Genomic DNA, 27,760 nt, shown 5'->3' with positions numbered 1-27,760 from the left:
AAATCGGGACTGTACGAAGGATGAGTGATCAATTCGATGTTTTGACTGCTCAATAATTAATTTTTTTGGCGAAATGTGTGAGAGCTCGTATTGTCATGATGAAGAATGATTCGTCTTCGGCGGTTAGTTTTACGAGTTTTTCCGAAGGCCTTCGGCAAACAATTGGTCGTGTACCACTCAGAATTAACCGTTCTACGTTGCTCAAGCGGAACAGTGGGCACAGGATTCATTCGTTTTTTCCTGAGAAGATTTAATGAAAATCTTTGAATTTTTTTATGTATGTTGTAATCCTTGTCGTAATTGTTTCAACAATATTGAGAAATGTTTAGTCATTTCATGGCTGTTTTCCATCTTGACTGACACTAGGTTTTCCTAATTTTCTATGTCTTGTCGGGTATGCTCATCGTGTTCTTTGAAACGAGTTTCAATAGAACGTTCTGCCAGACCGATAAACATTGCTTTGTCGTGCTACTTTTTTCGAAACATTCATTAAACTGAAAGTATTTCAGTTCCGTGCAGATTTGTGTTGGTATATATTTTCCGACTACTCCACAATATATGTAATCGACCTCCGAAAAGATTCCCCAAATGCATTGGTTTCCAGTACGGAAACTCTTGAAAATAACAAGAATAGATTTATTTTCTGAGGAGTTTCAGTGTGACCTTTTCGCAAAACGTGTGAGTTTATGTCTGACCAATATCGCTCATTTTGACAATTGATATTTTCGTTGAGGAAACAAGTGCATCCGTTACAAAATGAATAGTTTTCATGCAGTTCCAATTTGCAATCAAGCGTTCGGAAATTAAGTCACAAAATTTTGTTCTTTCCTCAGGGTCACCTTCATTTGATTCATATGATATCTTCAGTTCATAGAGGTTAAACTTATTTTTTCCGAGGTATTTCTTGGCGAGGTTGTTGAGACATCATCCTCATCATCCAACTATTGTGGTAGACTTCAGGAGTTTCTTCACGACAGACTCAATGATATCTCATCTAGTTCTAGCTACACTTCCCGTTGTTTGGTATTTTTCAACCAATTTCCTGAGACATTTTAGGTGCATCATCAGGAAATCTCACATTGAACACCTTTTCTGTCTCATGAAAATAACGGCCGGCCTCGGAGTTATTATTATGAATTTATTTCATTTTTTTCTCTGAGCGCAAACCATTCTCGAAAATTTTGACGAAACGAAATGAAGCGAATTTTCAGTATCAATAGTGGCAGATGATCAAAGAATGTAAACTTTCACGGTCGGAGATACCTGTGTGAAAGCTATATACTGGGTTTTTGAACTATGGTCTGCAGGTTTCTATGTCTGAAGTTTCGTCTACTACTGCGATTGACATTATCAAAGACGATGTGGTAACGATCGCAGTGTCCGAGTTGGTGCTTGATTTGTTATTCCAAACGCCTTACCTACGATGCTAGTATTGGTCCTATCAAACTCTTAAAACCTGATTCGGTCCGCAGCGGGGCAGGCACAAAGTATATGCTCTACTGTTCCTTCCGACAGTCCAAGTCTCTGCATATAATGATTCAGACGACAGTGACCTGGAAAGACACCTGTAAGACATCGTATTTCATCTCTACTGTAGTCCAACAACTATTTAGTATCAAGCCTCGAAGGGTGAATAAACGCCTTGGAGTGAGCCAATCCTGGAAGATTTTGCCAGAAGTCTTCAAATCTTCTTGCCATCCAGGTGTTCAATGTTGGTTAGGCAAAACTTAAAGCAATGCCAATGACAGGTTCTGATACGATGAATCTACTTGCAGCACCCTCATTCGCAAGGAAGTCAGCAGCCTCATTGCCTTCTACGCCAGTGTGGCCGAAAATCTAGACCGGAGACAATTTTTTCAGTCTTCCTATTGAAGAGAATCGTTTTTGGCAATTTGCTACCAATTTAGACGTTGCTCATAAGGAGCAAAGAGCTTTCAACGCCGCTTGGCTGTCCGAGAAAATTTTTAATGACTTTTGTGTGGGGTTAGATTCTACCAATCTCTCCGCACACAATTCAAAGGCAAAGATTTTCGCTTGAAATACAGTCGCATAGGTCTCTAGCAGGTTGATATCTCTTTCCTGAGTCTACAACTGTGAACACCTGCACCAGAGCCTGAAGGTATGAACCAACAACACTTCATACTCTTGGAAAGTAATTTTGAGTTTTATCTAGTATTACTGTATCTTCGAAAGGGATAATATACGTGCCTTCTTTGTTGGGAGCATGGTCGATTTGTTCGAATCGACAATTTCTCTTATGTTCAGAACAGATCACTGCCAGAAAAACGGACAATTCCTTTGAGGCAATAGAGACAGCAGCCAACACAATACTCTCTGTTACTAGGGTGTAAAAAGGTGGATTATTCACGTACGCATTGTATGATGTACAATAAATATTCTTTTGACTTCACAGTCATCTAAAATATTTTTTTTTAAATAACGTGATGAGATAAATGAGAAGGCAGTTAGACCCGAAAGTTCATCTACTTTTTCACATCCTGTTGCTAGGGTGTGAAAAGGTGGATTATTCACGTACGCATTGTATGATGTACAATAAATATTCTTTTGACTCCACAGTTATCTAAAATATTTTTTTTGAAATAACATGATGAGATATATGAGAAGGCAGTTAGACCCGAAAGTTCATCTACAGTAGATTGGTAGTGTCTTTCCTATAATGAATGTGACTTTTTCTCAAGGTTTCAATTCGCCTTTTTCTCGGTCATTACCATATTGAACGGAATTTTCTCACTTGACAGTTTCTAATGGAATATTAATGAGACAGTATCTCTATGAAACTAATCAGTCTTTAATTTTCATGAAACTTATCTGACAGCTGCTCAGTTTTGTGGTGACCAGAAAATTCAATCGTGTGAAGGAATGAGAAAATAGATGTCTATGTTTGTCTTTTCAGATGGTGAATCAATTTCGGATATCAAGCAGTAATTTAGGGCATGGAGTGTACAAACTCTATGTACGTAGCCTAACGCTGATCTAATTACTAGCCATGCTGCATTAACTACATGTTAACACGAGGGTAAGCATTCGATTCCAGAAGTTGCATTAGTTCGGCGACCGCAATTTGTGCAATTTAGGAAACGTCCGTATACTCACAACTACACACCGTTCCTGTTAAAATTGAAGCATCGCTTTGTGTTAGTTTACCTGAAACGATAATTGTTGTTTTCTGTCACAAATGTAATAGTTTGTGACAGTACAATGTGATGATATAATTGATCATCATTACATTCAGAACTTCCCAAAGATAAAGAAAAAGTTTGAAATCCTTGACGAATATATTCTAGAAAATGTCTCAACCGATATACTTTAATTGATCAATTGTTTTTTACTGGGTGCAAAAAAAATCTTTAAAATCAGTTGAAGAACAATAAGAATATCCAATATGTGTTGAAAGAATACTAGCTTAAAGTTAATCAATTAACTAGCCATGCAAATATATCTTTCGTAATATTTTATATCTGACACAATTCAGTATATTTGGTTCATTGATATTTTTCTAGTGTTCTCCAAGACTTCTCATCAACACAAGTTTCACATTATTACTCACATACTTGGGACGAATAGACTACGAGATGAGCTAATTTAGAATTGTATCGCCAACAGCATATGCAGGAATAACTTCAGTGAAGAATCCTGCACTGACACCTGTCAGATATAATCCGACGTCCTTCGTGGTATTAGCTAGGGGAGTAGTTATTCTCTGATAAGTGTCAGACCATCAACCTATACAGTGTAGGACATTTGAGACTGGCACTGGAAAACCTTTAACCTTATTTAAGTAACCGAATATTGATAGTTTCCATATAGATGAAATTAATTGTTAATACACTAATAAATAGAGTTTATTCTATGATTTTCACCATAAGGGTTTTACAAAAACCGCGACACGTGTTTCGCTATACAATAGCTTCTTAAAGCATAAAGTTATGCTTGTATCGGTCAGTTCTATTCAATTATTAATTGTTATTACTCCTTTGTACATCATGCAGAGTAAGTTCTTATCGATGATTTCTTATTTCGATTTCTTATCGAATATTTGGAGTACAAACTGAATAAGAAAAAGTTATTTTCGTGTGACACGTTAATTCACAAATTAGAAACTAGTAGTTTGTATTTGCAACAAACTTTTGAGCATAGTCGGCTCATATTTGTGACGAGTTTCAATTATTGTTGATTATTTTTTCCTTTTATCGAAAGTTTTCGAATCAATAGGAACATAGTGTAAGGAACATTCACTGTCGATCAATCCCAAGGAGACTGAGATAGTCCTTTTCACCAGGAAATGGAGTTTATCGAGCTTAAAACCTCTCGAAATTTCAATTTCAAATTTCAAAAGCAAACCAAACTTCTCTGAAGAAGTGAAATACTTTGGTACTATCCTCGACAGAAAGCTAATATGGAACTCTCACCTACAGAGTAGATCAAGAAGAGCATATGTGGCTTATGAGCAATGTCGGAGTGTGGTCACCTGAATCTACACTGCAATAATAAGACCTATGTTAACGTACGGAGCCAATGCATTGGGACCGAAAGTTCTACAAGCAACGATCATCCAAAAAGTATATCAGATACAGCGATTGACTTGTTTAAACATCACAGGAGCCATGAGAACAACACCAACCGCGTCGATGGAATTAATTACTGGTCTGACCCCTCTGGACGTGTGCGTTAAGGAGGTTGCGTTAATGTCCATGTTACGATTACGCACGGCTGGTGTAAACCTCGAAGTAGAAATGGGTCAATTGAGAATGCAATACGCATATATTCAGACGGCTCAAACACCAAAGAAGGCTCAGGAGTGGAGTGTTCTCCAGATTACTAAGCCTAAGAGTGGGGAATGGAAAAAATACCAACGTGGTTCAAATAGAACTGTCTGGTATCTCAATCACCATAAAATAAATAACCAGGAAAGGAATTTTTAGCAAAAATATAACAATCTGTACTGATATCAGACAAGCCGTATTAGCCTTGAACAGACAACGTGTCATCTCAGGGCTAGTACTAGAGTACCACCAAGATTTAGCCAATGCCTCGGTAGATAATAACATTATCTTGAGGTGGATTAAAAGGCACGACAAGAGTAAAGGCGATCACATTGCCGATCACATTGTCCTAGCCAAGAGAGCGGCTGGACTAAGAATTTTAGGACCCAGTGGCACCCACGGCCTGATGACTTCGACAATTGCGGAACTAGTCAAATGTTACACCCATGTTCAATCCTTAAAGAGATGGGATGAAATCAAAGGATGTAATCCTGCCAGGATCACCTTGGGCGACCCTGGGAAGCTGGCGCCAAAGAAATATCTGGCGATGACCAGGAAAAATCTACGCCTTACAGTAGTATTTCTGACTGGCCACTGTCAACTAAGGAAACACCTCCATAATATGGGGCTAGTAGACACACCTCTACGCAGGATGTGTGAACAGAAAGATGAGACTGTCAGGAATGTCCTGTGCGAGTGCCCGGAGTTATCGTCAATAAGAGAGTGTGTGTTCGGCGAGTCTTGGCCTACACCTGCCGATATAAAGGAGATGTCTCCCAGCGAGGAGTTGTCCTCCTCGGGAGGATGTACAATGGGTCACTTGTGGCCTAAGCGCGTGAGATTACACTCACCCTCCCTACTCTACAGATACAGATACAGATACAGATACATCGCTTGCGTTTATGCAGTTATTTCCATCAAGTATTTTTCTTGGTTATTCACATTTTGTTTTCAATCGAGAACCACCTGCTTGGTCTCAAGATGCCAAACAGGCTGAAACAGCTCGATCAAGCATCTTCATTTCGTTCAGGTTGGAGCCCAGCTCCCTTACCTTTTTTGCTGATTTTTGTCGAAGAAGGACAAACGGGTTCATGACTGAAAGGATGTTGGCGGCATGAAGTCCTCAGACATCAGTACCGCCCTTCACGGGATACCCCTTTCTGGCTGGGGTGGGATGGATGAAAAATCTATTCGTCCATTAACGGGGGACATGAGGGCCTCATTCGACAGAGTGTCGGGGCCTTCTATTTACCCGCGCTTTCCAGTCAATCTACCTTCAAGAATGTCTCACTTTTCTGGCCGGAGAAGATAGCGATCTCCCCATGGTTATCGCCTGAGTCTTGTTCGGGTTCACTCGGATCTTCCAATCGAGGTACCAGCGCTCGAAGTCGTCCAATGCACATTGCATGTAGACGACGCCGAGCTCTTGACCCATGGAAGACGAGAGGAGAGCCTTGTTTGTCATCGGCGCATAGGGGCTGAAACAGCTGTCTACCCGTAGCTCTTAAATTGAAATCAATATGGGAGTGATCAGAATAGTACTTATCTATATATCTGGAGGAGCAGAAAACCATCAACACATTTTTTCAAAAACCACTTCTTAGTTTGACGGTGTAATGCCAAATGTCTGGGTGATGTCAAATATACCTCGGACAAATATATCCCTATAATGGTTAGACGGAGAATTATTGAAATATTTTCTTCGAATTCATACGAAAACAAGAGTTTATCCAGATGGATTTTAAAATATTGAGAGGTTGAACAGATGAGTTTGATATTTAGTTGTAGGCAGGGATCGTCTTAGTAATATTTATAATTCTTTGTAATAAATGGTGAATTCTCCGGGTATGGAAGAAGTCTGAAGCGTCCACCAAAATATACAAACAGTGAGTGGCTAAATTATGAAACAAATTCGTTATTTTGCAAGCAAATGCACTTTCGATAAAAATCCTAGGATGGGTCAATTTTTTTCCCGAATACCGATTTTCAAATGTATATTCTGAAAATATTAAATTACGGATTTTGACGTGACATCATTGAATTTTTCCAATTGAAATATGTGTTTTGTGATACTTCATTTGATAGGTCTCTTTCTCAATACTGCATCTAGTTTGACCAATAATTTGATATATTTGTACTGGGTAACCAAAAATCATTGTTATTTCAGTGGGAAAATAACTTTATATCTAACAAAATACAATAGTTGAATGAGATGTGCAAACTGCCATCCATCAGTTTCTTGACAATAAGCAAATCTACGGATACATTCCTCTTAAACATTTCAAATAACTTCTGGGATAATTTTGTTAATTTCGACCGTAATTCGACTTCTCAACTCCTCTAAATTTTGCCGATTCACAAACATATTTCTTCGATTTCAAATAATCGCACTAGAAAGAATCTAGTGGCGTAATATCTAGAGATCTTGGGGGTCAGCCATTTCATCGTTCCGCGTCTACCAATCCACCTCCTATGAAAACAATCATTTGAGAACGCTCGATCACGTGCATAGTGCGGGGGTGTAACCATATGCTTTCATTCAGCCAGTTAGGATTGTTGGTGTTTAGGAACATATTCGCAAGGAAATGTATAAGTTCATTTCTCAAAAATTCCAAGCAACGTTTCTCTATGAGATTTTCTTCAAGATAAATGAAGGGCAAAAATTCTGTTTTTTATTTTCCCTGTCCGAACTTTGACTTCCTGAGGGCAGAAAGTAACCTCATCATAAAACATAATTTGTTCAACAATTGAACGTGGACTACAAACATCCTGCATCATTTAGCAGAATTCCATACGGCTATCGGGATCATCTTCATTTAGTTATTTATGTAGTTGTACTCTGTACGGATGATATTTTTCTACTTACAGAATGAGTATTACAGAACAATGAGATATGCCATTGTTTGATGCAATTTGTCTTGAATCATTGTGAGAATTATCCTCTACACTTGACAAAACAAGTTCAACGTTATCTTGTATTTTAGAACGTTCAGCATTCGGAATATGTTTGACATGACCAGTCTCTTAAAAGAAAATATCAATCTAACTAACTATTGAATAATGGATGGGTCTATTTGGATACTCCACATTAAACACGTCGCATACCTCTTGCTGAGTTCTGGTTTTATCTCCATATTTAATTGAAATTAGACTTTCTATGCGTTGCATTTTCCGAAACCTGTTTCACTCGGAAATGTAGTGAATATTTCACAAAACGTTGTTGATAACTGACATTTACTTGACACCATCTTCCTTTTTATAGCAGTACTTTCGATTGTCTCCTTCATCTATTTCAGAGAAATAGTTAGATAAAATCTCATGAAATATTTTCAAAGTATTCATATTTGGGAAAAAATCTTTGATGTAGCCTAGGCGATAACAGCCTTGGAGGATGCTCGAAGAAGTGAAATTACGCATTTTTCCCCTTGGAAATTTGCTAACTCTCTGGTTATGGCGAGACGAGCCCGCACTACTCGCAACAAGATTCCTACAATATGTAACCATATGATAGGCTTCAAAACGGTTCGCGATAGGCTTGTCTAACTATGGCTTTAAAAAAACAAGTTTTCTACAAGTTACCAATCATTTAACATTCATATCATTTTCCTAGTGATGAAAACCAATTAATATAAATCAATATCCTCTCCTGAATTTTTAATACTCGGATATGTGCCCTTCTGACGGCATCCTCCCATATAACATAATTTCATTGCTCTCTGTAACACCTTCAAGGATGTTTCATTTTTTTTGCCGAAAGAATCCATTTCCGTTTTGAGAAATGAAATATAGATTTTTCATTACGACCGAACATTTTATATCACACGGCCCAGACCCATTTGATAACGTTAACAGCTTTCAGTAGCGGAAAAATGTCGATTCATACATTCAGTAGGAACAAGATCCCAGAAATACATCAAGAGAAAATTATTGAGCTATGTTGAATGGTTTATTTGTACAACTAGAAATCGAACATTTATATGATACAATATTGTTTCAGAAACATAAAAGCTGACTTTTTGGGCGACGTGATTTTTTACAATCAGGACAAAATTGAAAGACAGGCAGAATAATAAAGTTTTCTCCAATAATTCCTCGTATCTATTTTCATACATGATGTTTCGAGAACCGAATGCACTTTTTCACAGAATGCATTTCCTTGGAAAGTTTCTGAAAGAACTGAAAGACAAAGTATCTATCAAAGTTTGAGATGACTGCCCGAGTCTAGTGAGATCACGTTATCGAGTGTATTGAAATATAGCAAACATATGACTAACGAATATAGATACATGTCTTCAAGTTCCTTCATCCAAATGTTTATTCTCTATGACTTCCATACCATTCAATATCAATAACACTCCAGCAGCTACAATAACATGTAGTTGCTTACAAGGTTCGCACGAGACTGCGCGCCTAGAGGGGTGGGGAAAAAACGAGTAGTGCGCTGAGTATGAGGAAATCTTCTCTATTCACCTACCAGAACACGCTTTCGTCTCTATTATAGTATTTGTGCAATAGTGGTTTGAAACGAACGTGTTTTTTCTCGTGCCGAAAACCATATATGACGTAAAACAGGAGCAACGTGTCAGTCCCAAATTTCTCATTAAATTGAAAAAAAACTCCGACAGAGTGCTATAAATTGTTCCAAGAGGCATATAGGGACAATTATCTTTCTCGTGCGCATGTTTTTGAATGGTGTAGGCGCTTCAGTGAGGGCCGAGAGAACAAGGATGTCCTTGTTCAAGTTGATCGTTTTTTTCGACATCAACGGTATCGTGACGACTGAATGGGTCCAGAGAGCCAGACTGTCAACCAGACTTACTATTTGTCAGTTTTGGCAACACTGCGAGAACGAGTTCATTAGAAACGGCCCGAGTTGTGGAGGAAAAACTCGTGGATTTTGCACCAGGAAAACGCACCTGCCCATAACGCGCTATCTGCGAAGCGGTATTTGGCCAATAAACGCTCTCCAGTGCTCGAACACGTACCGTACTCGCCAGATTTGGCACCGTCCGACTTTTTTTGTTTCCGAAGATAAAATCTGCTTTGGAAGGAACCCGATTTGGGTCGATAGAAGGGGTAAAGGAAAAAACGGCATGCTCCTAAAGGCCCTCTCCAAACAAGACTTCCAGCGCTGCTTCGATAAATGGAAAAAAACGTATGGAAAGATGTGTGGCGAGAAAAGGGGAATATATTGAATGGGAGCATTCGAATGTAGAATAATTTTTATAATAAAACCTTATTTCGTAACCACTTTCGTTATTTAATAGCCGGACATCGTACATCAACATGTAGTGGATCAATTGCTGCAGTTTTTATGTATACTTCTATCTGTGTGACAGAATTTTGATTACCCTGTTTAGTGTCAACAATCTACCCAAGTTCATCGGCTGCTCGAGTAGCATTCCACCAAGGACTCCAATAATCAGAACAACTATCTCAGAGTGATCTGGATGAAGTCTGCGGAGTTCGGAGAGAAAAATCTCGATATTGGATCCACATTTTCACTTCTTTTTGGACGATTTTCGTCACACCCGGATTCGAAATCTCCACAATATATCGCCTTACTTTGATGGTCGAAGAGAACAAAATCAAACGTATTAGCTTATATCAGTGTCCTGGTAGGGAATGAATAATTCCAGTAGATTATGCACTTCTCTTTTCCCACAACGAATTCGAAATACCGGAGTGTTAAAAGTGGTAATATACCATTTGATGTTTCGTGTCATGTTGATGGATATAAGCTAAGACCGCATATGCTGAACATGCCATCAGCAAGTGCGTAAGTGTGTCAGACGTCTCATGGTAGGCTTTGCCTAGACCTAATGTCAAAGACTTATGTTCCTATCAAGCGACTACGATATACTGAGGTTAGGGTAATTTAGAGTAGCTTCAAAATGAGTGGGTGTATCCGAATCTCCACCGCAATCCGCAAGGGTTTATTGTGGTTCACACCTATTCAAACTCGACTAAATAAATCCAGCTTCTTTACGAAGCCGATAAGTTTGTATGGTGAGTGGTCTTTGAGGTGAGAGTACGGCTCTGCCAAACTCTGAAAACCTGATTTGGTCCCCAATGGGGCAACAAAGGCAACTTCAGCTCACTCGACCGAAGGAAAGCAAAAGTCATGCTTTGAAAAGCAATGTTGTTGCTTGCTCATTCCTATGTACTTCCAGAAGTAAAGTGATTGTTGCGGAGTTGATGCTGGCTTTTTGCTGAACCGATTGGAACTTGGTGAGATAGTTGTGGTTACCTCGTTCAGTGTCAAAAATGGAATAAAGTTATTGGATGGAATTGGCCGATAGTGAATGAAAAGTCGTAACATGTTCAAGTATCACTTAAATGAACAATTTCCACTTATCGATTCCAAGAATTTGAAAGTCAAATTAATCAATCTGTTAAATTATAAACAGCAGGTAGAATTGAGTAAATATGCCTGTGCAAGCTATTGTTTAATGAAATACATGTTGTGATTTTGTAAGATGTTGTGGATCTGTGAATTATCTACTTAAAATCTCATAATACAGTGTTACTCGAATACAGAACCAAGTTCTACATGGTCACGTATCATACAGAAAAAATAATTTGACCTTATGATGACTTTACTTGCTCCATCCAACACAATTTCATTATATAAAAACTCCAAACTCAAGAGACTACGGCTTCATTGTTGTTGGGAGGAGTATAATCGTAAAACGGATGCAGAATCCTATGGAGGTATAGAAGTAATTGTTGTGACTTACGTCTTGTGACTGACGTTGAGTATCCAAATAGTGTAGGATGTTTCCGTCTATGAGCTACACTTCCTCTCCATAACCCCGTATCGTTTATCTGAAATTTCATACCGATAGCATGCGTGCAACCTTCCATTACCCTAAGGAACTGATGGAGATCCTTTTCTTCAATGACAAAACGTTCAAGATCATTCGTATAAAACAAACGGACGACCTCATACCTTTGATTTATGGGGGTGCCACAGTTGAACCCTCGACTATTTCTGAGCGCAACGGATAATTGCAGTAAGATGCCGAAAAAGGTGGACTGGGGAAATCACCTCTTCTCAAAGTGACCCACTCTGTTTGGACCAGATGTTGAGTGATCATTAGTTGAGAGAACCGTGTGACCTAAGCTGAATTTGTCTTATCAAGATTTCTTGCCGGACTCATTATTCTCATCATTATCAGTATTGTTATCATAAACAAAAGCAAGTGAACAGACTTATCTTGCATCCTTTGCCGTTTTCATTACTATTCTGACCCTCTGTGTATACAGAAATTTGTTTTTGTGTTCTCTTTCTTCACTCAGCCTGACGGCAGTTAAATAAATGGAAATATTTAGATACATTGTTGAAATACAAAGGAATGAGTAATGAAGTTATGTAAATGGAAGGAAGTTAATACGAACTGCACACGAATTATTCAGTTATCACAGCATAATTTAATTAGTAACGACGCGACCCTTAATGTATCTAAACATTTTGTACCGTAGTATAATCAGCTTAAATTTCAATGAAAATTGCCCTCATAATATTTCTAATATATATATTCCATGGAATTTTTTATGAAAATACCAGTTATTATAATACTCTATCTACTATTAGTATATACAGAATGAAATTTTAGAACAAAAATTAATAATAATATGAAATATTTTCAACTGATATTGAACTATCGGTTATTTTTGGACGATGATGAAAACTTCAATTGAACATTATCAGTGATGAATTTTGGATTCATTTTTGAATAATAACTTCATCAGGAATATCTTTTATCTAATATGTACCAATTTTGTATAATTCACTTTTATTCAATTTTGAGTAACAAAAAAAGTTTTTTAACACAGGCATTGTGATAACTGTGATGATTTTTTCATTTCTAAAATCATTTTCCAATAATTTGAAAAACTCACACTTGAATCATTCCAGAAAACGTCAACAATCCAGAAAAAATTTGAGATCTGAAAATTTAGCTCTACCCTACATTCTACATAAATTGAAATTAATATAAAATAACGGTACATAATGAAAAAATTCTGCATCCTTCGACATCAGATTGAAAAAAAAGTGTTGAATAAATGTTAAGGTTTTTGCGGATGGTGTAATGTGAAAAGTTGTTAAGTTGTTTTTCCGGGTGTTCATTTGTTGGGTATTTTCCAAAGGTTGAGAAACAAGGGTTGATCAACAAAACCGTTGACTTATTGAATATTCCGAGAATTTGAAAAAGAAATGTAATAATTAGGAATAAAAAAAAACTGAAACCTTTGGCGTAAAATAAATCCGAAACAAGCACTTCACCAATCAATAGATATGCAATACTCTTCTCGACGCGCGTTTCACTAACCGAGTTGACGTCTTCAGGAGATGAAGAGAAGTAGGTTTGGTAAAACACGCGTCGAGAAACGTATTGCATTTCTGGTGATGGGAAAAATGTTTGTTTTGGAATGATCTGGAACAAACAAAAAACAACCAACAATACAATGTGCCTATTGATAGCGCACACGTCATCTTCAGTGGCGTGGTAGAAGTACTCTTCTTGACATGTCAACTGAAACAGTTTCGGTGGACAGGGAGGCGAGGATCGAATGAATGGCCAACGAGATCATCTGATCTTTCGTCATTGAATTTCTTTGTATGGGAATATGTAAAGAGCAATACGTACAAAACTGAACTTTTATACTTGAATGACTTGAAAGAACGAATAACGCTTGCGATTAGGTCGGTCACGTCTGATATGTTGAAAATAGTTAAAAGACAGTTTTATTTGAGATTAGACGCCAAGGGGTTCGCGGTAAACAGTTTGAACATCTACTTAGTTAACATCCATGGTTCTTATTCGTATTCTACATTTCATTACGTTTTGCATTACAATTTAGTTTTTGAGTGTATTCTATCGGTAACCACTTGATTTTCATTGATTTTATCTCAATATATATATATATATATATATATATATATATATATATATATATATATATATTCGATCGATCCCAATTGGTATTGTTGTTGGATACTGAATTTAGTTCTTTCTTGATTTTTTTTTTTTAAATATTGAATTTACTTTGGAGAGCACTCAAAAAAGCATGGATGAATCTATGAAAATATTCAAAACAATCCAAAAATAATACCAGAAATAGTGAAATAGTAGGAAACAAAGGCTTTGGCTTTCTATTCTCCATCTTGATACAAAAAAAAGGAGAAATATTCCAAAGGATTAAATGAAGCGCAATCAATTCCATAATAGTAATTCTTCACAATGATGTGTAGATAATCCAAATTGGTAATTTTCAGACACAAACTGTACTTTTATATGAACATTGAAGTTCACACTTTTCTCTATTCAGTATGTTTTCTGAAAATTCGTTATGGATAGAATCAGATACATACACATATTGTGTAGGAATCCTGTTAATGATATCTGATTCAATTCCATAACGAATGTTTGGAATGCAAAATGAATAGAGAAAAGTGTTTTCGTATAATTCAGTGATTATATGAAAGTATTAGCTTCGAATGTATTTTTCTTCAGTGTTATTCAATATTTATATGAAAGTAACTGTTTTGAGAGGGCTTTGTCTTTCAGTTCGTCTCTGAAAGTTACTCATTTGCATGATTTACACATCTTTGTATAGTAATACGAAATAAATTAATTAATTAATTAATTAATTAATTAATGAATTTTTTTCTTATTTTTTGAATAGAAGTATGTATATTATTTCATATTGTGATGTTATAGCTTGAATAGCTTGAGTTGTCGTCGTGATTGTCACTCCACAATCTTTCTCTTTGAACTGATCAATAATATAATTATTGACCCACATATTCTGCAGAAAACTTAATTTCAATTTACTTAGACCAACCTCTAGAGTGGTTAATCCTTCTCATCTGCCAACACGACGTACAAATATTTCACACTGTATGTTCAGAGGACATTCATACATGTTATATGATGGAGGATATTCCATAATTTCTGTAATGGAGGCTAATTATTTATTTTGAAAAAAATCCCAATTTATATTCATAGCATTTGTGACACGCGGCTAGTGCTTGCACAGTCCTCCTTTCTGTGAAAATTTTCTCAGAATAAATCCTAATTCACGTTTACATATATGAGGTTAAGTGGAAGAGCAATTGAATGATGACTTGTCATAATGTAAATTGAACTTCGCCTTTTGTCTTCTTATAATAAATGAACTGTACACGATTAATTTGATTTGAATGTATTAGAAGATAATAAAGACGGTATTATTATTATTATCATTATTATTATTATATAGATATCGATGAATAATTCCAAAAGGCAAAATACATAAAAATTTGAAACAAACATTTTTCAATAAGTTGATTTCGTCACTTGAAAGTTCTGGCAGAAACAAACTCGATGTATGTTTTTTACCAGATTGTCAAATTTCTATGAAAACTTTACAACATTTTCGATGGTTCATCAACATTGAAATTCTTCATTTTTCCATTTCCCATCAATACTAATTTCATAAGGAACTTGATCTAATTTTGGATACACAGTTTGTGTCTGAAAGTTACTTCTTTGCACGATCTACACATCCATGTATAGAGTTACTTACTTTCAAATTGATTACTTCCTTTCTTTGGAAGATTCCCTCATCTTTTTTTGTATGTAGATGGAGTAGTAGAAAGCCAAAAACTTTCTTCCCCAGAAAAGTAGAGAATACTTTTGGAATATGGATTATATCGACGTCCAAACCATATATATGAAAATTTATTCAATATTCAATTCAATAAGGAATCCATTTGACTTCAATTCGATGAACCGCAGTTTGTACCGCGAGTTTGTATTTACATCTACAGAAGTATTTTTTGAAGCCTTGTGAAATATCGTTGTCTCTCATCCCATTATCAGAGTTGATGTATCAATTATAGTGTGTTCCTGAAACTGTGTTTTGTCAACGAAATTGGATTTGGAACACTTGGTGGTGACAGTAATGTGTTGATAACACACTTTTTCAAACATAATTGATTTACGATTCATGAAGGGGAGTCGAGTGCAGAAAATGTATTACGTTTCTGTTGAAATAGAGAAAGTTTTGGAATTCATCACGATTTTTCGTGAGAATGAAAACGTAGCGAAGTATATGACGTGAATTATATATCATTATATATTTTCAAATCTAGTTTATTTACATTTCTTCATCACAATGTGAAAATTCTTACTTTCCGCCTGAAACGAAAAAAGGTTTTATTCAATCTTTAAACCTTTTGAACATTTCTCTTCTAGATGATTTCCATAATAGATGTCTTGATTTCTTACGTTCATAATGGGTTCATGGAAAGTTATATATGAACTGAATCAGATAATGAATCAAAGTACACACAGATTCATTTCATTTGGGTCTGTCTTCTTTTGAAGATTGGAATTAATTTCCAGTCAGTGATAAGTGGAACCAGTGTTCGACATCTGTCGAAAGCGCTCGCATAAAATGAATAGGAGTTAAAAAGCTTCAAATCCTTTTTGTAACATATATATATATATATATATATATATATATATATATATATATATATATATATATATATATATATATATATATATATATATATATATATATATATATATATAAGCTGCTAGGAAATTAATCCATGAAAATCAAAAGATAAATAGAAAAATACTATTCCGATCATTCCTATATTGATTCAAGAGACATCGGTAGACAGCTGTTTCAGCCTGTTGGGCATCATCAGTACCGGGCAGGCGGTCCTCGAATGAAGACAACATGTGTAAACCAAGAACAGTAGTTGATAAAAATAACTGTGTAAACGCAAACCTTCACATATGTGGAGGTATGACATTTGTTAGACCAAAAAAGTGCTATACGTCATAACTTTCTCCATCAATTTATATGTTCAATTCATTGTTTTTCACTCATTTTCACCATTGGAAGCGACAGCTTGGCAAAGGCGGTCTAAGAGCGCCTATGCGGCAGTAGCGATTCACGTTGGATTTGAATAGCTGGGGATTAAATTCATTTGAAAAAACCTTCTCACATAAACGCAGTTTTACACATGGAAGAGTTATCAAACAGTGAAGTTCGAGGTGTACTGCTATTGGTGGTATCAAATGTGCTAAGTCACTTGAACACCTCCCGTGAAAGTATCTATAAAATAGAGACAAATCTCCAACCTTTCTTCGATGTTCCAGACTATCAAGGTTGCAAATGATGTTCGTGTCTCCAAGCAGGCTGAAGGCTCTTTTCTGGATGGAATCCAGCAGTTTCAGGGCGAGTTTAGAGGGTGAGCTTCGTACATGTGTACAATACTCCAAAGAATGTCTGATTTGAGCTTTATAAAACATCAAAAGTTGCTGGGATTTGTACAGTATTCTGATTCAAAGCAACCTTTTGAGTAGCAGCCTTTACAATTCCAGCGACATGATTGTTGTAAGACAAATTGTTGCCCATTCCAACCCCCAATAAAGGAGAAAACGGAATTATCCCTGGCAATATTTTACTCAGTCGAAGTGAACCGTCTGAGTATCCTGAAGAAACAAAATTAATTCGAACTAATCATAAGTTTCATCTGGAGTTGATTCAGTGGGATGTACTACTGCGCCACCTGAACAGGAAGTCCTGAAACAAGTCCATAAATACATACTCCGAGGTGGGAGTCAGAATCGAAAACATAGTCCGGAGAGGTGCATATGGAGCTCAGGTTCAGGTGAAAACACCTCACCCTTACCTCTCATGTGAACCTACGACTTTGTAGGGTAAGATTTTTCCACCTGAACTTCCGAGTATTATATGCACCTAAACACCTAAACATTTTTCATTTTCAGGAAAAACTCTGAGATCACATATGCCAAATTCACGAAGATGGATGTGTGATTGAACTTGATCCGTGTAAATACTTCTCAGATAGTGGTTATTATAGTGTTGAATTTTATAATGACGGATGTTAGATGTTCGTGTGAACGTGTTCTATATAATTTGACATTCATTTGCACGTTATAATACAAGAAACCCCACTATTTTTTCCAAAACAGCCAACAAATATCAAAACTCAAACTCGTATATTGAAAACAAGATTATAAAAAATCAGGGGAATATCGAATTCTTCACTCATAAAAATATCAAATTACCCAACTCCATATTAGAATCAATTTTGTCTTTGAAAACTTCTTTCTATATGGATGGGATCAAAGTAGCTAGATTCTGTTTTTCAAGTAGTATGAGTGATTTTTCTGACAGAAATATCAGGAATTTTCGAATTTTCATTGCGATAGAGCAGGTTTTCAATAATGAGAAATATTACTGAAGACCCAAGATTACCAGTCGAAACTGTGGGTCCAGTTTGGGAGTGAAAATGATTTTGGTGAGCGAAAATTTTATCTGTTTACATGAAAGTGATGTAAATGTAATGTGAAGTAAAAATTGAGAACTGAAAAGTGATTTCTCCTGATCCAGTACTCAGTAATTGTTCCAGATAGTTTATATTACTCCAGATTGTGATCAATATAATTTCTCAAAGTGTTTTCACTGACTGTCTCGAAATCTGCATTCTATTTCTGTAAGTCATCAATTTTCCATAAACTATTGTTCAAGTGTGAAGTTACAAAGGGAATTTTTTTGGTTTCATTAAAAAAGAGATGATGAATTCTACAAATTGCCATGCTTTGCTTAGAATCATATATACGACTGAAATACAATCCTTATCTGGAATTTGTTCATAGAGAAGCAGCTGTTTTGTAAAAAAAAAATTGATTTTTGAACTCCATTTAGGAACCAAATCAGGCGAAAGATTGACTCAAATGAATTTCAGGAAATGTCATCGCGTAAAAAACTTAACATTTCTCTACAAGTGTGAATTTATTTCAAATTTCCCTGGATTGGACGGTCTTTGTATATACTGAGGATTACAATAACGATGGTTGTTTTCATATGGTAGAAATGGATATCGATATTTATTCATATTCATGAAATTCAGTCCATTTAATTCTTTAAATTCATTTCAACAATATCAGGAGGTAATCAGAAAAAAGTAATCAATCATTTGCTTATGAATAACTGAAATGCACTAAATCAGCCAAACATATTTTGACATATTCAATTTCAAAAACAACTTTGATCGGTAAAATTCAATTACTATTTCTGTGAATGAGCATTGAGTTCCAATTTCGAATCGTTTGTATGATTGATGTAATATGACTAAAGCCCAATTTAAACAAGAAATAATGATTTCTTTCTGGAACAGACTTATTTCACGTTATTCGATAACGAGTCTATTATTTTAATTCGATTGATTTGCTTTGGAGTTTCATTTTATATGAAGAATTGTAATATGATCATGCAGACATCGTTGTTATTGGAAAATGAAATTCAATCTGAATCAGTGTCACTATTCTTTTTGTTCGAAGGCCGTGGATTTTTGGAATTTCTTTCCGACGTTTCTCACAGGTTTATATATCCTGGAATAATATCCGATTATTGAGTCATCGGATGTATAAACGCTCTGAAAAAATGTATTGATCACAACCTTGGGAAAACAGAATGATTTGGCATGTCCAATTTGTAGTACAAACCTACATAGATGAAATACAGCGTGACTCACGGTCGATGGTAGGTTAGACGTTTCTGGAGAAAGCAGAGCATGATTTTTCTGAAAATTTCACCTCTCACATTTCCTTACCTGTTCTATCGATATAAAATATATTCAGCATTGCGGCGTTGCCACTTCTATCAAAAAGTCCTAGCAATTATATTTTTTTTGATGAAACACCCCGTATATTAATAAGTTTTTGGAATTGCTCTAGTATTTTAATACTTTTTTGTTAATAATGTCCTATACCTATCTCTATCTGTTTTCGAGATAAAAAATAAATTGTGCTAAATATGGTCCAAAACATAGCCTTAATTGAAATTAAGTACATCAGTACTCTCGATTCATGAAAACTTGATATATTGAAGATTGTTTGGACAAACTCGAAATATTCAAATAACACTAAGAAATCGACTCCATATCATACAGGGCGTGCTGAAATTACTATTATTTCCATTGTGCATAAAAGTTGTCGAAAGTTAATTTTTTTAAATAAAACCCCCTGTATATTACTCGATAAATTGAAAGATGGTGAAAAATGCTTCAGGATGATATACATGTCCCTATTCCTAAATCGTCAAGTTATCTTAATAAAGCCGTTTTTGTGGAAAAATAGTTATTCACGTTTTACCTAAAAGTGTTGATAGTGGCATTTTATTTTGTGAGTGGGGATTATTGCAAAACGAGCGTCAGCAAGTGGAGCAAAGTCACGAGCAAAATAAAATCACTTTTAACAAATGTATCATACAAATTTTTTTGTATAACGTTACTGCTGATAATAAAAAAGTTATAGGGTCCATGGGATCTAAACACACGAACTTTAGATTACAAGGCATATGTTACAACTACATACGCCAACTCACGTTATTTTAAGGAGGATTATTGGTTAGCCGTGAAGGACTTTCTACAGTTGGATTGAATACTACTTCGTCATCGTCAGTAACTTCACAGGGATTTAATATTACCGATAGCACGAACTGCATGTCTGAACTTTTCTAAATGATTTTTTGTAGGTGTTCTGATTGAAGTGTTTCTATCAAAGAGATTTGATATCTAGGTATCCGTGGAAATATCAAGCTTATGACAGTTTGGTGACTTTTATAAGTAATTGATAAATGGTTATTGACGGTGTTTCAAAAAATCGCCAAAAGTGAATGCAGATATTGATTATTCAAACGAAGTTCTTATGAAATCATTTATTATACACGGACAGTGTGATCAAATCATTGCCAGAAAAATCAACCAAATGTATCCTAAATTAACACCAATGAACGAGATAAAGTTTGTAAGATTACAAAATAATATCCTTAACTATGACTCCATGTTAAAAGCGCTTTCAACATTACCAAAACCTGTTACTTCAAATGAGGACTGTTAACGTTTTGGTATATTTTTATGCATATCCAGAAGCTTCCATTCGCAGTGCAGAAAAAGATTTAGGTGTATCACATGCTTCAGTACAACGAATTTTGGAAAATCACGGAATGCATCCGTATGAATTTACCAAAGTTCAAGCTCTAAAAGCAGAAGACTTCGAACGTAGAATGCACTTTTGTGAATCCCTTTTGAATCATACACAGGAAGATCAGGAATTTTTGTCAAAAATAATTTTGAGCGACGAATCAAAATTTACGAAAGATGGTACTTTCAATAGAAAGAATAAACATTTTTGGGCTGATCATAATCCTCATGTTACGAAAGAAATGGGTTTTCAAGAAAAATTTGACCTGAATATTTTCTGTATTCTGAAGAACAATAAAATTAGCTTTTTTATTTATGAAGACACACTGAATGCAGAGAGATATCTCCAAATATTAAGGACGACTGTAACCGATTTTCTTGAAAATTTGCCTTTAGAGGAATATAGGAATTCGTGGTTTCAACTGGACAGAGCGCCAGCTCATTCCACCCAGGAAGTTTCCAGGAAACTTGACGAACTCTTCGACGATCGTTGGTTTAGGCGTTTAGGGCCGCGGGATTGGCCACCTAGATCACCCGATCTCACGCCACTTGACTTTTTTTATGGGGTGTTTTAAAAGAAATGGTATACAGTACTCCAGTGCCTACCAAAGACGAATTGCGACGGCGAATAGTGCGGAGTATTGAAGATCTAGATCCCCAGGAAATTGAAAAAGCATCCACAGTCGCGTACAAAAAAACATTTCGAAGTGTTTGGAATGTAATGGATTTTCAGTATTTATTGAGAAAATGTGTTATTTTTTTACAATTTTGTTATTTTGAATCATCCTATTTTGTTATTGTCTATACTTTCACATATTTTAGCCCACAAAATCTTACTTTTTACCTAGAAATGACTGATTTTTGGTACAGTTGTTTCCTGGAAACTTTGAGCCATAGTTAAGGAAATTATTTTGTAACCTTACAAACTTTCTCTCGTTCATTGGTGTTAATTCAGGATACATTTGGTTGAATTTTTACACGTTCTGACAATGATTTGATCACTTTGTTCATGTGTATAATAAATAATTCCATAAGGACTTCGTTTGAATAATCGATATTTGCATTCATTTTGGAAGATGATTCGAAACACCGACGATAACTCTTTGTTAATTACTTATAAAAGTAACCGAACTGCTATAAGCTTGATAATTCCCCTGCTACCTAAATCCAAATTCTAAAAAAAATAATGTTTCTAGAAGAAGCGACTTTATTGAGAAAACTTGACGATTCAGGTATAGTTACCTTAATTTACCGAGTAATATACAGGGGGTTTCATTTGAAAAAATGAACTTTTGACTACTTTTATGCATAATGGAAATAATAGTTATTTTAGCACGCCCTGTATGATATGGAGTCGATTTCTTGGTGTTATTTGAATATTTTGAGTTTGTCCAAATTACCATCAAAATATCAACTTTTCATGAATTGAGAGTACTGATGTACCTACTCAATTTCAATTAAGGCTATGTTTTGGACCATATTTAGCACAATTTATTTTTTATCTCGAAAACAGATAGAGATAGGTATAGGACATTATTAACAAAAAAGTATTAAAATACCAGAGCAATTCCAAAAATGTATTAATATTTGGGGTGTTTCATTTAAAAAAATAAAGTTGCATGAAGTGGCAACGAAGCAATGCTGAAAATATTTTAGATCGATAGAACAGGTGAGGAAATGTGAGAGGTGAAATTTTCAGAAAAATCATGCTTTGCGTTTTCCATAAACGTCTTACCTACCATCGACCGTGAGTCACGCTGTATAATATACCAAAACTAATGTACATGTAGGGCCCAATATATCAAAATTTGTTATATTGATAGTTGCAGTACAACCTGCGGCTAAAAATAATGTTTCAAGAGAAAAATAAACCAAGTTGAGAGGGTTGACTTTTTCCGAAGAACAACATCGAACAAAAATTTTGATTATTTTAGCTACGAAGATTGGGTATTCACAGATAAATTTTTGAAAATGTGAAAAATATACTTTCATAAGAAAAATGAATTTTCCATATACAGAGAAAAACAGAACCTAATTCAAAGCACGATAGTTAGAAGAAATAATACCGTTTCGAAAAAGACAAGGAGTCATGAATACTCCAGGGAATATCATCATAAAACAATCTGTTTAAAATCTGTTAACCAGCTGTCGCTCTCCTAGGAACGACATCTCTTGAAAGTTGAAACTTGTGCGAGCTGAGTACTAACGGGGTCTTACCTTTCAACGTGCGATCCCACTAAAACTACAAACTCAATGTGTAAAAGGCTCCTGAAAGATTTCACATCTATTTGTCATGATGTTCTGACAGTAATGTCTGCCAGAACTTTGATAGTACAGGAGTATATAAGCTGAATTGTGGCTATTGCTCGGAACTGTATATTGGCCAAACAGGGAGTAAATTTTCCCAGAGAATTGAAGAACATAGAACTATTTTCGAAAATATAAAAGACCAATTTCACATTTGCCACCTTTTAGCAGTAGGACACGAGTTCAATCATAAATACGACGTGTTATATTTGGAAGAGAATTGTTTGAAAATCTATAGATTCAAGAATTCGGATAATTTACTGAATGATCAATTAGAATTGAATTACTCCCCGTTACTGAATATTTTCTCAAATGTTGAAACTGGGACATAAGCTCAGGTAATTGAATTCATAACAAACTCGGGTACTGGAAATGTAGGTACTTCAAATTGTGAAATTAGGTTTATAAATCATTGAATATGCAGAATATAGTTAGTAATGACACGCCCAATGAAGCCATTGTATGACGAAAGTAGAAAACTACTAATATGTTTATTTGAAGGTAGTTGACAATTTTTCGTGGTGCATTTCATTAGTTAGAACTTCCATTGTCTAATATGATATATATTGATTTGAAATACCTGAAAGAATCTGCGGAGAAATTAAAAAACATTAACTAACAAACAACTATTTCACTGAGCAAAAAAACTGAAATTACAATGAAATGAAATACAAGCAATCACAAAAAAATCAAAAAATAAATTGAACTATCAACACGAGATGAAAATTAAAAAAATATTATCAAGAAAGAAAATTGAAAATTAAAAAATTACAAACCAAGTTACTTCACGACGTTTCGATTGTTATTATCCACGATCTTCTTCGGGCGATAACGATTGTGGATACTAACAATCGAAACGTTGTGAAGTCATTTGGTTTCGAATCTTTTAATTTTCAATTTTCCGTCGTGTTGATAATTTTTTAATTCTCATCTGGTGTTAATAGTTCAATTTTTTTATATTTTGGTTGTTCCTTGTATTTTATTTCATTGTAATTTCAGGTTTTTTGCTTGATAAAATTGTTATTTTTCAGTTAATTTTTTTAAATTTATTTACAGATTCTTTCAGGTATTTCAAATCAATTTATATCGTATTAGACAATGGAAGTCCGAAGTAATGAAATTAACTACTTTTATGCTCCTATATATCGAAAAGATAGAAGAATTGTCTTAAAGGAAACCAAGTCAGGAGTATATAAGCTGATTTGTGACTCTTGCCCAAAACTATATATAGGCCAAACAGGGAAAACATTTTCCCAAAGAATTGAAGAGCTTATAAGTAGTTCTGTGAATAGAAAGAACAATTCCACATTTGCAAATAACCTCTCAGCAGAAGGACACAAGTTCAATCATGAATATACGACGTGTTACATCCAGAAGAGAAAAGTTTGAAACTCAATCTTCTAGAATTTTTGGAAATCAATAGATTCAAGATTTCGGCTGATTTACTGAATAATCAATTACAATTGGATAACTTACCGTTACTAAATATTTTTTCAAATGTGGAAACTGGGACATGAGCTCGGGTAATTTAATTCGTTACAAAGTTAGGTGAAAATCAGGTACTTGAAACGTAGGTACTTCAAATTGTAAAATAAGGTATATTGAGCATTGAATATGTAGAATATAGTTAGTAAAGACACATCAGATGAAGCCATTGTATAAGGAAATACATGTTGGGTTTTAGTACAACTTAGTGCGTTTAGTGAAAATCTCACGATAAAGTGTTTTTTTGAATACGTTAGAAAACTAAGTCTGATTATATTTCACCTTTTTTTTCCGCTCTATTCTAATGATGAAACACTTAATTAGTTTCATTGTTCCATGCAGAACCCAGATAATATTGAAAAATAACAATTTTGGTGGGATTATTGTAAACATGACATTTTTTTTATTGACAACAAAATAATCAGTATAATGAAAATATGAAAATTTCGCATCTCACAAAACACAATATTCATATGCATGACAATAATCATAGAATTTCTACAATAAATTTCATTCAAGACGTGTCTATAATTAAGATAATTGTGACTGTTCTATAATTTATTAATTATTATAATCTATAGTGTTATCAATGAAGTCAGTGTATTTATAATTTGAAACATCTTTGATTATAAAAGTTTGAAACAAGCGGTTTGTGCAGTTTTCATAATGAAATCCTTTAGACTACTTACTTTGATTCCAGGAATTGGATTCTTGACAATATGAAAACAATATTTTATACTAAATGTTTGTGATATTATGTTAATTTTCGGTATTCTACTTCTCCATTTCACCCCAAAAAAATCCGATGAAAGTGTATCATTGATCTTCACAAATGCGCAGAAAATCGTAAAAGAAAATTTTCCTAAACTAGTTCGAGACTATCAAAATTGAATACCAAATACTTTCAAGTACCTGAAGTATGAGCACGTACAATGAATACGAACTTTTCGAAATATATTATGTGGACTGTATTCAAATATAATAATGATATATGAACACAGATAACATATTTTCAATCACAAATTTTCCAGACTATTCCGATTCTAGATAATTTTGAACGTTTCAAAAGGGGAGAAACTATTTTCATTTATAGAACATGCACTATGCCCCTCTTCACAAATGCTTTTTGGGACTGCGTAGAAAATTTACAGTTCATTTTATATCTAGAAATCGAATTGTATTCAACACTCATTTATTATCCGTAATCCATTTACGATCTATAAACCTCACTATTTAACTCATTCAAAGATTTTCCATGATAGTAATTGAACAAACAGATTTTATTTGTAGAGGCGTTTCTACCGTGGAAGCTGAAGCATTAAAAATTTTTGAGCTAAATTGATTTCATAATTAAATATACTACAACACACGTATTTCACTTTATAAATTTGATAATTATTTGAAATGTTGAATGAAAAGGTTTTCAATTGGTGAAACGGTAGCTATTTACCTGATTCAATCTTGGATATATAACATTTCAATGTACTTTTATATTACAATATTCGCATTGTTGAAGTTAAATTTGAAAACATATATTACTTATGCATATTTGGGATCACCCGGGAATCATTCATTTCATTCTGAAAATGATTTGGTGAAGTTCAAAATTCAAAAATAAAATGTTTGTCACATCTTCACAATTTTGATTAACAACCTCTAGTTGAGTTGAAATAAAGAATGAATTCTGAATTACTTTCTTCAGGGTACACGTTGAGATATCGGATAGAATCATAGAACTGATGTTATAAAATAAATTGTTATCTTTCCTTCACATTGGAACGATAACTGAATATCGAAATATAAGTAAACATAACAGATCAACGATCATTCAAATTGAGAAAACACGTTATTAACGCTATGAGAATTGACTCTACCACCTGTGGATTAACTCAAAATGAAACACCAAAAACCGTTCCCAAAACACAGCACGCAATCCGATCAACAAATATCTCCCCGTTCACATGAAATCTTTATGAGCTGTTAAACTTCTGCAATGCATGTGATCCTCGTTCTCAGGGAACTTCGAAAGCGCTTCTCCAAAACAACATAGCAAAAGACGAGAACATAATCAACAGTTCTTACCTTTCGTCTTTTCCTGCTGGCAGAGCACTCTGGACTTACTGTGAGAGAGCTTCCACGAGTTATCCTGTTTTATATGGAGAGTTTAGCGGCCAATCAACGGAAAGATAAATGCGACGCGTCGGTAGGGTAACCAATTGAGGGGAAGGTGTTTTCCCGAGGAAAATTATTTTGTGGGTGATCGTGAGTTTGCTATGGAAAAGTTTTAGTTGACTTATTCGTTTATTAGTATTGTTCAGGGATATACCTAAAAAAAAGTATTGTTATTTCGGAAGAAACAATGATGCTTCCGCAGGAACAGAATGAATATACAGAACGTCATGAAGCAAAGTTAATTACCAAAAGTGAAATATAAATCTCCACGATTTTTTTTTGTCCATATTTTCCTAATTTTTCAAAATTACTGGGATACGCATGTATTCTGCTAATTAATTTCTGAATCAAAATGAATATTCATTTTATCTCATTTCGAATCGCCACGACATTGATGTCACACGCAACCTTGGTCAATAATATGTGGGGAGATTGAAAAGTTCGACTTTAGACAAGGGTATATCTGAGGAATGGAAAAAGTTAGTGACGAATAACGTTGACTTTGCTGATATAAATAATGATATTATTGCATGTAAATGTAGATGTCCATCAAAAATTAAACTATGTTCAATGTGAACAAATATACTTCTTAAATGATATCGTGAATCCACATTTTACTAGAACTGTATTGAAGAATATACTATAAACAATCCAAATACATAGTTTTGCTCCCGTGACTCTTTGATTTTCCATAATCTCATTCGAAATTCTGCTGACAGTTATTAGAATGGTCTTGCTCTTGAAATTACTGTAGTTAACTCACATACGACTCTTCATGAAAACCATTTATTTCACTAAGCAATCTTTAGTAGTACCAAATATATAACTGTAATGAATCCACTGTGAATGGTTTTGTACATTTTTTTTAGCCTATTCAGAGTAATTAATCTTTTGATTAGGTATCAAAATATTCAAATATGTGATAAAATCTGACCATTGAAAACAAAGTACCTTTTATGTGTGAGGGAATCGTTTAATTGAAAATTTCAGA

General features: G+C 34.7%; 1 protein-coding gene across 1 annotated transcript in view; it reads right to left on the bottom strand.

Moving 5' to 3' along the window:
* The window catches only part of AstC (Allatostatin C), a 68,738-nt gene extending 41,946 nt beyond the window's left edge, over nt 1-26,792 (bottom strand). Inside the window, exon 1 of the mRNA XM_023163664.2 lies at nt 26,680-26,792. The gene's annotated coding sequence lies outside the window, so the exon portion shown is untranslated. The remainder of the gene's footprint in view (nt 1-26,679) is intronic.
* Nucleotides 26,793-27,760: the final 968 nt, after the last annotated feature.

Source organism: Leptinotarsa decemlineata, unplaced genomic scaffold, assembly GCF_025532065.1.
Source record: "Leptinotarsa decemlineata unplaced genomic scaffold, Ldec_3_MD MMD2_tig00026316_RagTag_RagTag, whole genome shotgun sequence".
NCBI classification, from domain to species: Eukaryota; Metazoa; Arthropoda; class Insecta; order Coleoptera; family Chrysomelidae; genus Leptinotarsa; species Leptinotarsa decemlineata.
The sequence above is the reverse complement of the archived record's forward strand: the minus strand, read 5'-3'. Positions and strand labels throughout refer to the sequence as shown.